This window comes from Phaethon lepturus, unplaced genomic scaffold (genome assembly GCF_000687285.1).
Source record: "Phaethon lepturus isolate BGI_N335 unplaced genomic scaffold, ASM68728v1 scaffold5989, whole genome shotgun sequence".
Taxonomy (NCBI): domain Eukaryota; kingdom Metazoa; phylum Chordata; class Aves; order Phaethontiformes; family Phaethontidae; genus Phaethon; species Phaethon lepturus.
Genome location: NW_010561150.1, coordinates 76,647 through 86,043, shown reverse-complemented (window position 1 = coordinate 86,043; position 9,397 = coordinate 76,647).

Below are 9,397 nucleotides of genomic sequence, written 5' to 3'. Positions count from 1 at the left end.
AATTATGCATGTACACAGATTGCATGTATAGACAAGATGCATGAACAGAATAAGTTGTGACTAATAGTCTACTCTGGGGTCATTAGCTTTTGTTGTACCGTATGTTAACATCCATCAAACTAAATTAATTAGTAACATACTTGTGGAATACAGGGAAAATATGTGTGTAACAGTGTCACAGGAAATAATATCGTCTCTGTCAGAAGCTTGGTTTCTATGAAGACAGGAAAGGCCTATAATAAATGGAAGACCTATCCAGCAGTAATCATAGCGTAAGACAAGAAGGACATTCATTCTACTGCAAATATTTGTCAAAGCTGTCTGATTCATCCTCCATGGAAAACAAATGCTTTTGAGAATCCCCTGTGATCCACATATAAACTACCAGCCTCCCAATTCCCACAGCTATCAATCAGTCAGATTCTTCTACATCTCAGGATCAAGCTCAATGGCAGTATCTTCAAAGACCTTTGATTCTGTCAAGAAAAAAAAAGAATAAGGTCAGTTAATTTAGAATACACTTTCAAGGAATTAACCCAATTAACCTGGTCTGTAGTATGTTTCAAATTAATTTCCAAGCCCTTTCAGTAAAACGTGTTACTGGTTTAAAATTCTACATCCACCTGGAAATTATTAAAAAGTGCTTAGGTTTGCTTCATAATGTCTTAAATTCCCATTAAAATTACCATTTAAAGTCTTCCTCAGCTATTTCTTACATTAAAAAAAAAATCTGAATTAAGTGTATGGCAAAAGAAAAAAATAGAAAACACAGTATTTTTTTCTAAATCATTTTTGTTCTTCATTACCCATGGACATTAATGGAGTTTTAATTTGTTGTTACACCAAAGTTTTACACTTCATTAAATCTCTGTGCCAATAATTATGGGCCTTATTGATTTCCTGTCTTTTTAGGAATTCAAGAGCTCTTCAGGGCTTGTCTCCCCCTGGATTGTTTTTCTCACATTGAGATGCCACTGTTAGTCTTTCGAAAGAGAGGTTGAAAGCATTTAAACTTTCTGTAATACATTCTCATCTTCTTTACCATGTTACAATCAATTACGTGAACTGACAAGACATTTTTTCCCATGCATAGAATAATAGAGAATTTCCTATAATGATTCTTCTATAGCAAAAGATTTTAAAAACTCCCAGTGGTCTCACAAAATGCAAAGAGCACATTTGCAGCACAAAGACGTAGCTTTTAAATTAATTCAGAGCATAAAAAATAGTTAGACAGATAAGGATTGTACAGCATTAATATTCAAAATGAAGGAAAGGATTTAAGCAGTTATAAAAGAACACAGGTAGATAATAGCTGCCTAAATAAAAAACACTGATTCCTTTTAGTTTATTAACTACCTAATCATGTGTCCTGGTTTCGTCTGGGATAGAGTTAATTTTCTTCTTAGTAGCTGGTATAGTGTTGTATTTTGGACTTAGGATGAGAATAATGTTGATAACACACTGGTGTTTTAGTCGTTGCAAAGCAGCGTTTACACTAAGGTAAGGAGTTTTCAGCCTCTCATACTGCCCTATCAGGTAGGAGGCTATGGGGGCACAAGAAGCTGGGAGGTGACAAAGGGAAACTGGTCAAAGCGATATTCCACATCATATGAAATCATGCTCAGTGTATAAACTAGGGAGAAAGCTGGCCAGGGGCAGCTGCTGAGGAACTGGCTGGGCATCGGTCAGTGGGTGGTGAGCAATTGCATTGTGCATCTCTTGTTTTGTATATTGGTTTTTTTTATTATTATTATTATTATCCCTGCCTTTTCTGTCCTATTAAACTGTCTTTATCTCAGCCCACGAATTTTACTTTTTTCTTCCTGATTCTCTCCCCATCCCTCCAGGGAGGGGGCAGGGAGTGAGCAAACGGCTGTGTGGTGTTTAGCTGCCTGCCGGGTTAAACCACAACACCATGTAAGTGTCTAAACTCACTAGGCATGCCTGATTTGACCTAAAAGCTTCACAGAAGTGCAATTCTGTACTGTGTGTAGGTCTAGAGCAGATCAAACCCAAGCATGCTGGAAACTGAACTAGTCTATGGTATGTGACACCCAAAAACTTGGCAGAATAGGGCTATTTCTTTTGGAGAACTACAAGTTCTTAGGACATATTGACAGAACAAGAACTATAACAGAGCTGTAGCAAGTAATATTTTTTCCCCAAAAGCTTTCTGGAATGTTATTTTGTCAGATTATAGTTTAAAATATATAGGATAATTTTCTACCTGTCCTACTGAATCTGGGAAGCTGTGTAGTAAGCAATGCAACATATATAGGCTAGAAAAAAGTCCCCAAAACCAGCAAATAAAGGAGCCTGATCTCTGGCCAGTCAGTTAGAACCATCAGCTGTGAGATATGAGTCCAGTTTGGATGTGGATTCCTTTCAGAGTGATTTTATTGCTTCATTTCTGTTACTGTGACACTTTAAAACGGTCTTTGTATTGCTGGTAGAGCACTCCCTCAAACTGTATCCTGCAGGGGTAAGAATTGTCTGTCACCGAAGAGAAAATTACACCCAGGCCTCACCTTTAGTGCACAAGTGCTTTAACTGCTAAGCTATCATATAAAACAAGACTAGAGGTGGCATACACTTTTCATCCTTTAGGTTCATGTTGATTTGATTGAGCCATTCTAATTAAGCAGCTCTTCTCATAAGACTTCAGCAAATGAATCTCAAGGAAAAGGGATTTAATATGGCTAAATTCAGGACTGTTCTTAGGAAACCATGTCAGTTTTCAATGCTAACCCAATCTGCAGTTTTGTACTTGGCCCTTGCATAGAGCCAACTCTCCAATGGGGAATGCACAGGTAGTCAGCATGCCAACATTTGTCTGCCTTACCTTGTTGCATTAATGCGGCATTTTAAATATGAAGAAGCTGAAGTCGTACACACTATTTTTTTAATTTAGACTTAGTTTTTTTACTGGATTTCAAAACATCGAATCACAGAGTCATACCGTACAGAAGGGACCTTACAAGATCTCTAGACCAACCTCCACTCAGAGAAGGGTGATTGCTGAGATCAGATTAAGGTTTTATCAATTAGGGCCTTGAAAATCAATAAACATAAACCTTGAATATCTAAGTAAGGGAGTATACCTTTACTTCTTTTACACAAATTCACCAAGGAACAATTTTTATTGTTTTTTATTCAGTCAAAACCCAAAATCACCATGGATTTTGCCTAGTAAGAGGTAAATGATTAAAGAATGTGACTTAGATGTAATAATCAAGCATATCAAAATGTTTCCTTAGTTTACAATTGGTTAATTATGTCTAGTTTTACAAAACTAGAAATAATTGTTTGACCTTTTCAAAGTTTATGCAATATTTCTAAAGGCTTATGGCATCTATAATTGACTTTCAACTGTCCTGTTTCATCAGTCTTCATCAGTAACATGCTATTTTATTGTGTTATTTTGGCACTAATTACTTTTGTGTAGTCTTTTCTTTTGGTTTTTTATGTTATGTAACCCAGTGTAACTTAGAAACATACCTTGCCAAATATGAGCATTTTATCTAATTTCTAAAGTTCTGAAATATATAACTTTGAACTGTGAGTGAACATTTTACAAAAAATTATTGAGGATTGAAAATTGTTATATCTGCCCTTATTAACCTAAATCTTCATACCCAGTGTTCATGATCATTACTTTCCAAACACAAGTCTCCTTACCTGAATGCTTTCAAATCCATCCATCCTTCACCATAAGGTATTTTCAACCCCATGCTATCATCAAATCTGATCTATCTTTTCTTGCTAACTTATTATTTCTTTCGGTGTTTAACCAGATCTTTCTATATTTTTTTCCTTATAAAGCGTTTCAAAAAAATAATTGCACACTGATGCATTCTTGCACCCTAATGCAGCAAGAATGATCCTTTAATTATACCTGTAATACCAGTATTTAACTTTAAATTCATAAAGAAATATAGGCCTCTTAGGAAAAAGAGGGGGGAATATGTTACAAAAAATCACACTTGTGTTTTAAAACTCCATAATGACTGTATTTTGATGCATATCTCAGTCTTTTATTTCTAATGAGAGAGGTTAAATGGGAGCACATAAAAACAGTATTAGAGATACCAGTATTCAGAATACATTTTGATTAAGTTCTATAGAAAATGCTGCTTAGTATCATAACATATGCAACTTTATGGAATCAAAACTTGATAATAATGGCATTGTATTGCTCAGGACAATGGCAATGATGTATGATAGCATTTGCCTCAGAGCTCCCCCTTCAAATCCAACCTAGTTTACTAATGTTACTGTATCAGTAGTTTACAAATACCTCCATGCTGTCCAATGATAAATTCCCTGGCATTCTCAGTTTCCTCTCTCATGGACAGGTATACAGACTATAACTAGCAATTCTAATGACAAATCAGAAGAGGCTGAAGGCTGAGTAATAAGGGAAGATAATCTCTGGTCTCTTTTGGTACACCATTTCTAATCTATGGTTGGATTCCATGTGGACTAACCCTTGAGAAGGCAAGAATTTTCTTTTGAAGTGTTTATTTATCTACTTCGTTCCCACAGCTATTCTAAAGAAATACCCATTCCAGAGAAATTAGAAATTATATGAATAAAAATACAAATCTTTCTGGATGTTAGTATCAAGAACAACCAAGACCAAATGGTTATTTGGTCTTCAAATCAAGTAGATATTGAGTCCTACATAATCTGGGATTAGAAATATTAAGAAAACTGATTTTTTTCATGCAACAAAAATATTGGGGTTTTTTTTCACCCACAAATCATAAGGAGAAGTCAGAGACTTTAAATTTTTCATATTGGAAGCTTATTAGAGAAAAAAAATATTTTTGCAAGTAGAATACACGATTTAGTTTGCTGACACAAGTGGAGTACCAAATGTCATATTTCCTCGATTATCAGAAAGCAAGGCACACAAGAAATTTCCAGGGAATCTGTGGAGCCAGACAAGACCCCAGTGGTGCCATATTTGTAATTTAGATAGAAACATTGACACGTATTCTTCAAGAAAATATTACAAGGTTATTTAAGGTCAATTTATTGTCACACTTGCTATTTCTTTTCTACCTATGAATCTAATTTTCCTTATGAAGTCAGAAATTAGATTGTCCTGATATCTTCATTTATACAGAAATACATGTTGGGATACTTACTGTTTCATTATCCTATAAGCTAATATGTAAATAATGTCTTAGTATTTTTTCCTAGTACAAGCTCAAACATCAAAACTAGACTGACGGATCTATGATTCCCCTGGCATTGCTTTTCCTCCCTTTATTAAACAGAAATACTATGTCTTCCCTTCACCTTATCTCAGCATTATCTTTCTTCCAAGGATCATTCCAATCTCCATAAGACCTCGGGATAATTGGTGACGTCAAGATTGCAGGCAGCATGGGCTGCAGTGATCATGCATTGGTGGAGTTCACAGTCCTGAGGGATAAGGGGCAGGTGAAGACTAAAGGCAGGATCCTGAATTTTAGGAAAGCAAACTTCCAGCTCTTCAGGGAGTTAGTCAATAAGACCCCAATGAAACTGCCCTCAGGGACAAGGGAGCAGAACAGAGCTGGCAGATCTTTAAGGATGCTTTACATAGAGTGCAAGAGCTCTCAGTCCCAAGGTGTAAGAAATCAGGAAAGGAAGGCAAGAGACTGGTATGACTAAGTCAAGACCTGCTAGTCAGACTAAAGGGCAAGAAGGAAATGCACAGGCAATGGAAGCAGGGACAGATAGCCTGAGATGACTACTGGGCTGCTGCCCAGTTGTGTAGGGATGGGGTCAGGAAGGCCAAGTTGAGATTGGAGTTGGTCTTGGCAAAGGATGCAAAGAATAATAAGAAGGACTTCTACAGGTATGTCAGCCAGAAAAGGAAGGTCAAAGAAAGTGTACCCCCCCAATGATCAAGACTGGTAACAACGGACGAGGAGAAGGCTGAGGTACTCAGCAACTTCGTTGCCTCAGTCTTCACCGGCAGTGATTCTTCCCACACCTCTTGAGGGGATGGACCGTAAGATGGGGACTGGAGGAGCAAAGAACCTCCCACTGAAAATGATCAGGATCACTGAGAAGATCAGGTTCAAAAAACTGGAAAAAGGGAAACATTGCACCCATATTTTAAAAGGTCAGCAAGGAGGAAACTGGGAACTACCAACCTGTCAGCCTCACGTCTGTGCCTGGGGAGTTCATGGAACAGATCCTTCTAGGAGCTATGCCAAGGCACATGGAGGACAGGGAGATGATTTGAGACAGCCAGTATGGCTTCAACAAGGGCAAGTCCTGCCTCACCAACCTAGTGGTCTTCTAGGATGGAATGACCACATCCTTGGACAAGGGAAGAGCTACTGAGGAAGAACAAAGGCAGAGTAAACTCTCTGGAATTCTATAAGGCCTTTGACACAGTCCCCCACAACATCCTGTCTCTAAATATGGATTTGATGGGTGGTCACATCCAGAAGGTAGTTGTCAATGGCTCAATGTTCAGATGGAGATCAGTGATGAGTGGTGACCCTCAGAGGTCTGTACTGGGACCAGTACTGTTTAATATCTTCATCAATGACACAGACAGTGGGATCAAGTGCACCCCAGCAAGTTTGCAGATGACACCAGGCAGAGTGGTGCAGTTGATATGCCTGAGGGATGGGAGGCCATACAGAGGGACCTGGACAAGCTCGAGGAATGGGCCTGTGTGAACCTTACCTGAAGTTCAACAAGGCCAAGTGCAGGGTCCTGCACCTGGGTTGGGGCAACCCCCAGTACCAGTATAGGCTGGGGGATGAAAGAATTTAGAGCAGCCCTGCCGAAAGGGACTTTTGGGGTACTGGTGGATGAAAGGCTTGACATGAGCCTGTAATGTGTGATCACAGCCCAGAAGGTTAACCGTATCCTGGGCTGCACCAAAAGAAGCATGTCCAGCAGGTCAAGGAGGTGATTCTGTCCCTCTGTGCTGCTCTGCTCCCTGGAGTCTTGTGTCCAGGACCCCTCAGCACAGGAAAGACATGGACCTGTTGGAGCAGGTCCAGAGGAGGCCCACAAAAATGATCAGAGGGATGGAGCACCTCTCTCATGAAGACAGACTGAGGAAATTGGGGTTGTTCAGCCCGGAAAAGACAAGACTCTGGGGAGATTTTATTGCAGCCTTCCAGTACTTAAAGGGGACCTATAAGAAAGATGAGGACAGACTTTTTAGCAGGACCTGTTGCAAAAGGACAAGGGGTAATGGTTTTAAACTAAAAGAGGATAGATTCAGACTACATATAAGGAAGAAATTTTCCACAATGAGAGTGGTAAAACATTGGCACAGGTGGCCCTGAGAGGTGGTAGGTGCCCCATCCTTGGAAACATTCCAGGTCAGGTTGGACAGGTCTCTGAGCAACCTGGTCTAGTTGCAAATGTCCCTGCTCATTGCAGGGGGGGTTGGACTAGATGACCTTTAAAGATCTCTTCCAACCCAAACTATTCTATGATTGATTCTGATTCTATGATTCTAAGTTTCTGTGATTCTATGTTTCTATCATTCTATAAAACTGAAATCCGAACATAGGTTAGGCCTTTTATTGCAGAATTAATGGGTAAAGTATTACCAGTTCCTTCTCTTTGATAATTTAATTTATTAGAATTGGTTTTAATTTCTTTCCCTTTTCTGGCATTTATTTCTATTCTTTCAATTTTATTTTTTTAAGTGTGTGTGTGTGTTGAGCATCTGGTCATAACTTTTTCTGTAAAATCATGGGGAAAAAAGATTCCTTTAATATTTTAGCTCTTCAGAGTAGTCTACTTGAGTGGTCTTCCTCCCTGATAATAATGGAAGTAGACTTTTTTTTTCACTTCTTAACATGTATTGTGTTATCATCTCTTACCTCTATGCTTTTATTTTTCTGAGAGAACTGTAACTCTTTTCTCTCCTTAACATTTCTGACTTTATCCTTGCATACTTGCCCTATTTCTTTATACTCATTTTTAGTAATATATCATTTCTTCTACTTTGTGAATGACGTTTTTGATTTCAGTGTCATCAAATTGCTACTGAAGCAGTCAAATACACCTCTTCTTATGCTTTACTCTTGACTGTGGACTGAATTCATTAGCTGTTGTGTATATAGAACTTTTTAGTGAGTGTCAACTTAGTGTATTCCTTTTTGCAACATAATTTTTTTCTTAAGAGAAATTAAATATTTGACTTATTGAGGTCATCTTTTTGAAGTATATTATTTTCCTTTCCAACCCTATTTCTTAGTAAATACTTTCACAAAAAATTACTTTCAGGGTTCAGGTTCTTAGGTTCTTCCATTTTTAAGTCAGAAAAAAAATAATTTAGCTGAATATTATCTCTTTATAATTTATTCCACTCACTGAACTGCAATGTTAAACTAGGAAGAATTTCCCATGTCACTGAATACAGTCTATTGCAGCTGACAAGCCTTTACCACTGCTTTTCTAAACTGATCCATCTCTGTCTTAAATAAATTGCTTTTTCATCCTTTAACTGATATTAGAAAGTTGTTCTAGAACCTTACCTTCTTCTAATTTACAACATAACTGTGCCTATTATATGCACATAATTCTTATGCCAGCTTTATTCTTTATTCTACTTTTTTTTTGTCCTTCATGTTGCCTCCCTCCTCCCTTAAAAATTGATCATCAACACATTTTAAGAATATACTGAGCTTTATATGTTTACTGTATTGTATTTTCAAAATGAAGATTTAAATATTTAAAATACTATTATATCTTGTCTTTCCACTTCTAATTGTTTTCCCACAGCCTCCTTGCCTTCTTTTTCTGCTTGGCTTGGTTTGGGTTTTTTTACCTTCTCCACAAGTATTCAACAGGTCATCTCATCTTCATTTGTGTCGTGGTTCAACCCCAGAGAGCAACTAAGCACCACACAGCTGCTCGTTCACTCCTCCTCACGGTGGGATAGAATCAGAAGGGTAAAAGTGAGAAAACTTGTGGGTTGAGACAAAGACAGTTTAATAAGTAAAGCAAAAGCTGTGCACGCAAGCAAAGCAAAACATGGGATGCATTCACCACTCCCCATGGGCAGGCAGGTGTTCAGCCATCTCCAGAAAAGCGGGGGGCTCTGTCACACGTAACAGTTACTTGGGAAGACAAACACCATCACTCCAAACGTCCCCCACTTCCTTCTTCTTGCCCCAGCTTTATATGCTGAGCATGATGCCGTGTGTTATGGTAACTTTATATGCTGAGCATGACATCATATGGTTATGGAATATCCCTTTGGACAGTTTGGGTCAGTTGTCCTGGCTGTGTCCCCTCCCAGCTTCCTGGGCACCTCCTGCCTTCTCACTGGCAGGCCAGCACGAGAAGCCAGACAGTCCTTGACTGCTCAACAACAACTGAAAACATCAGCACATTAACAACACTGCTTATATCC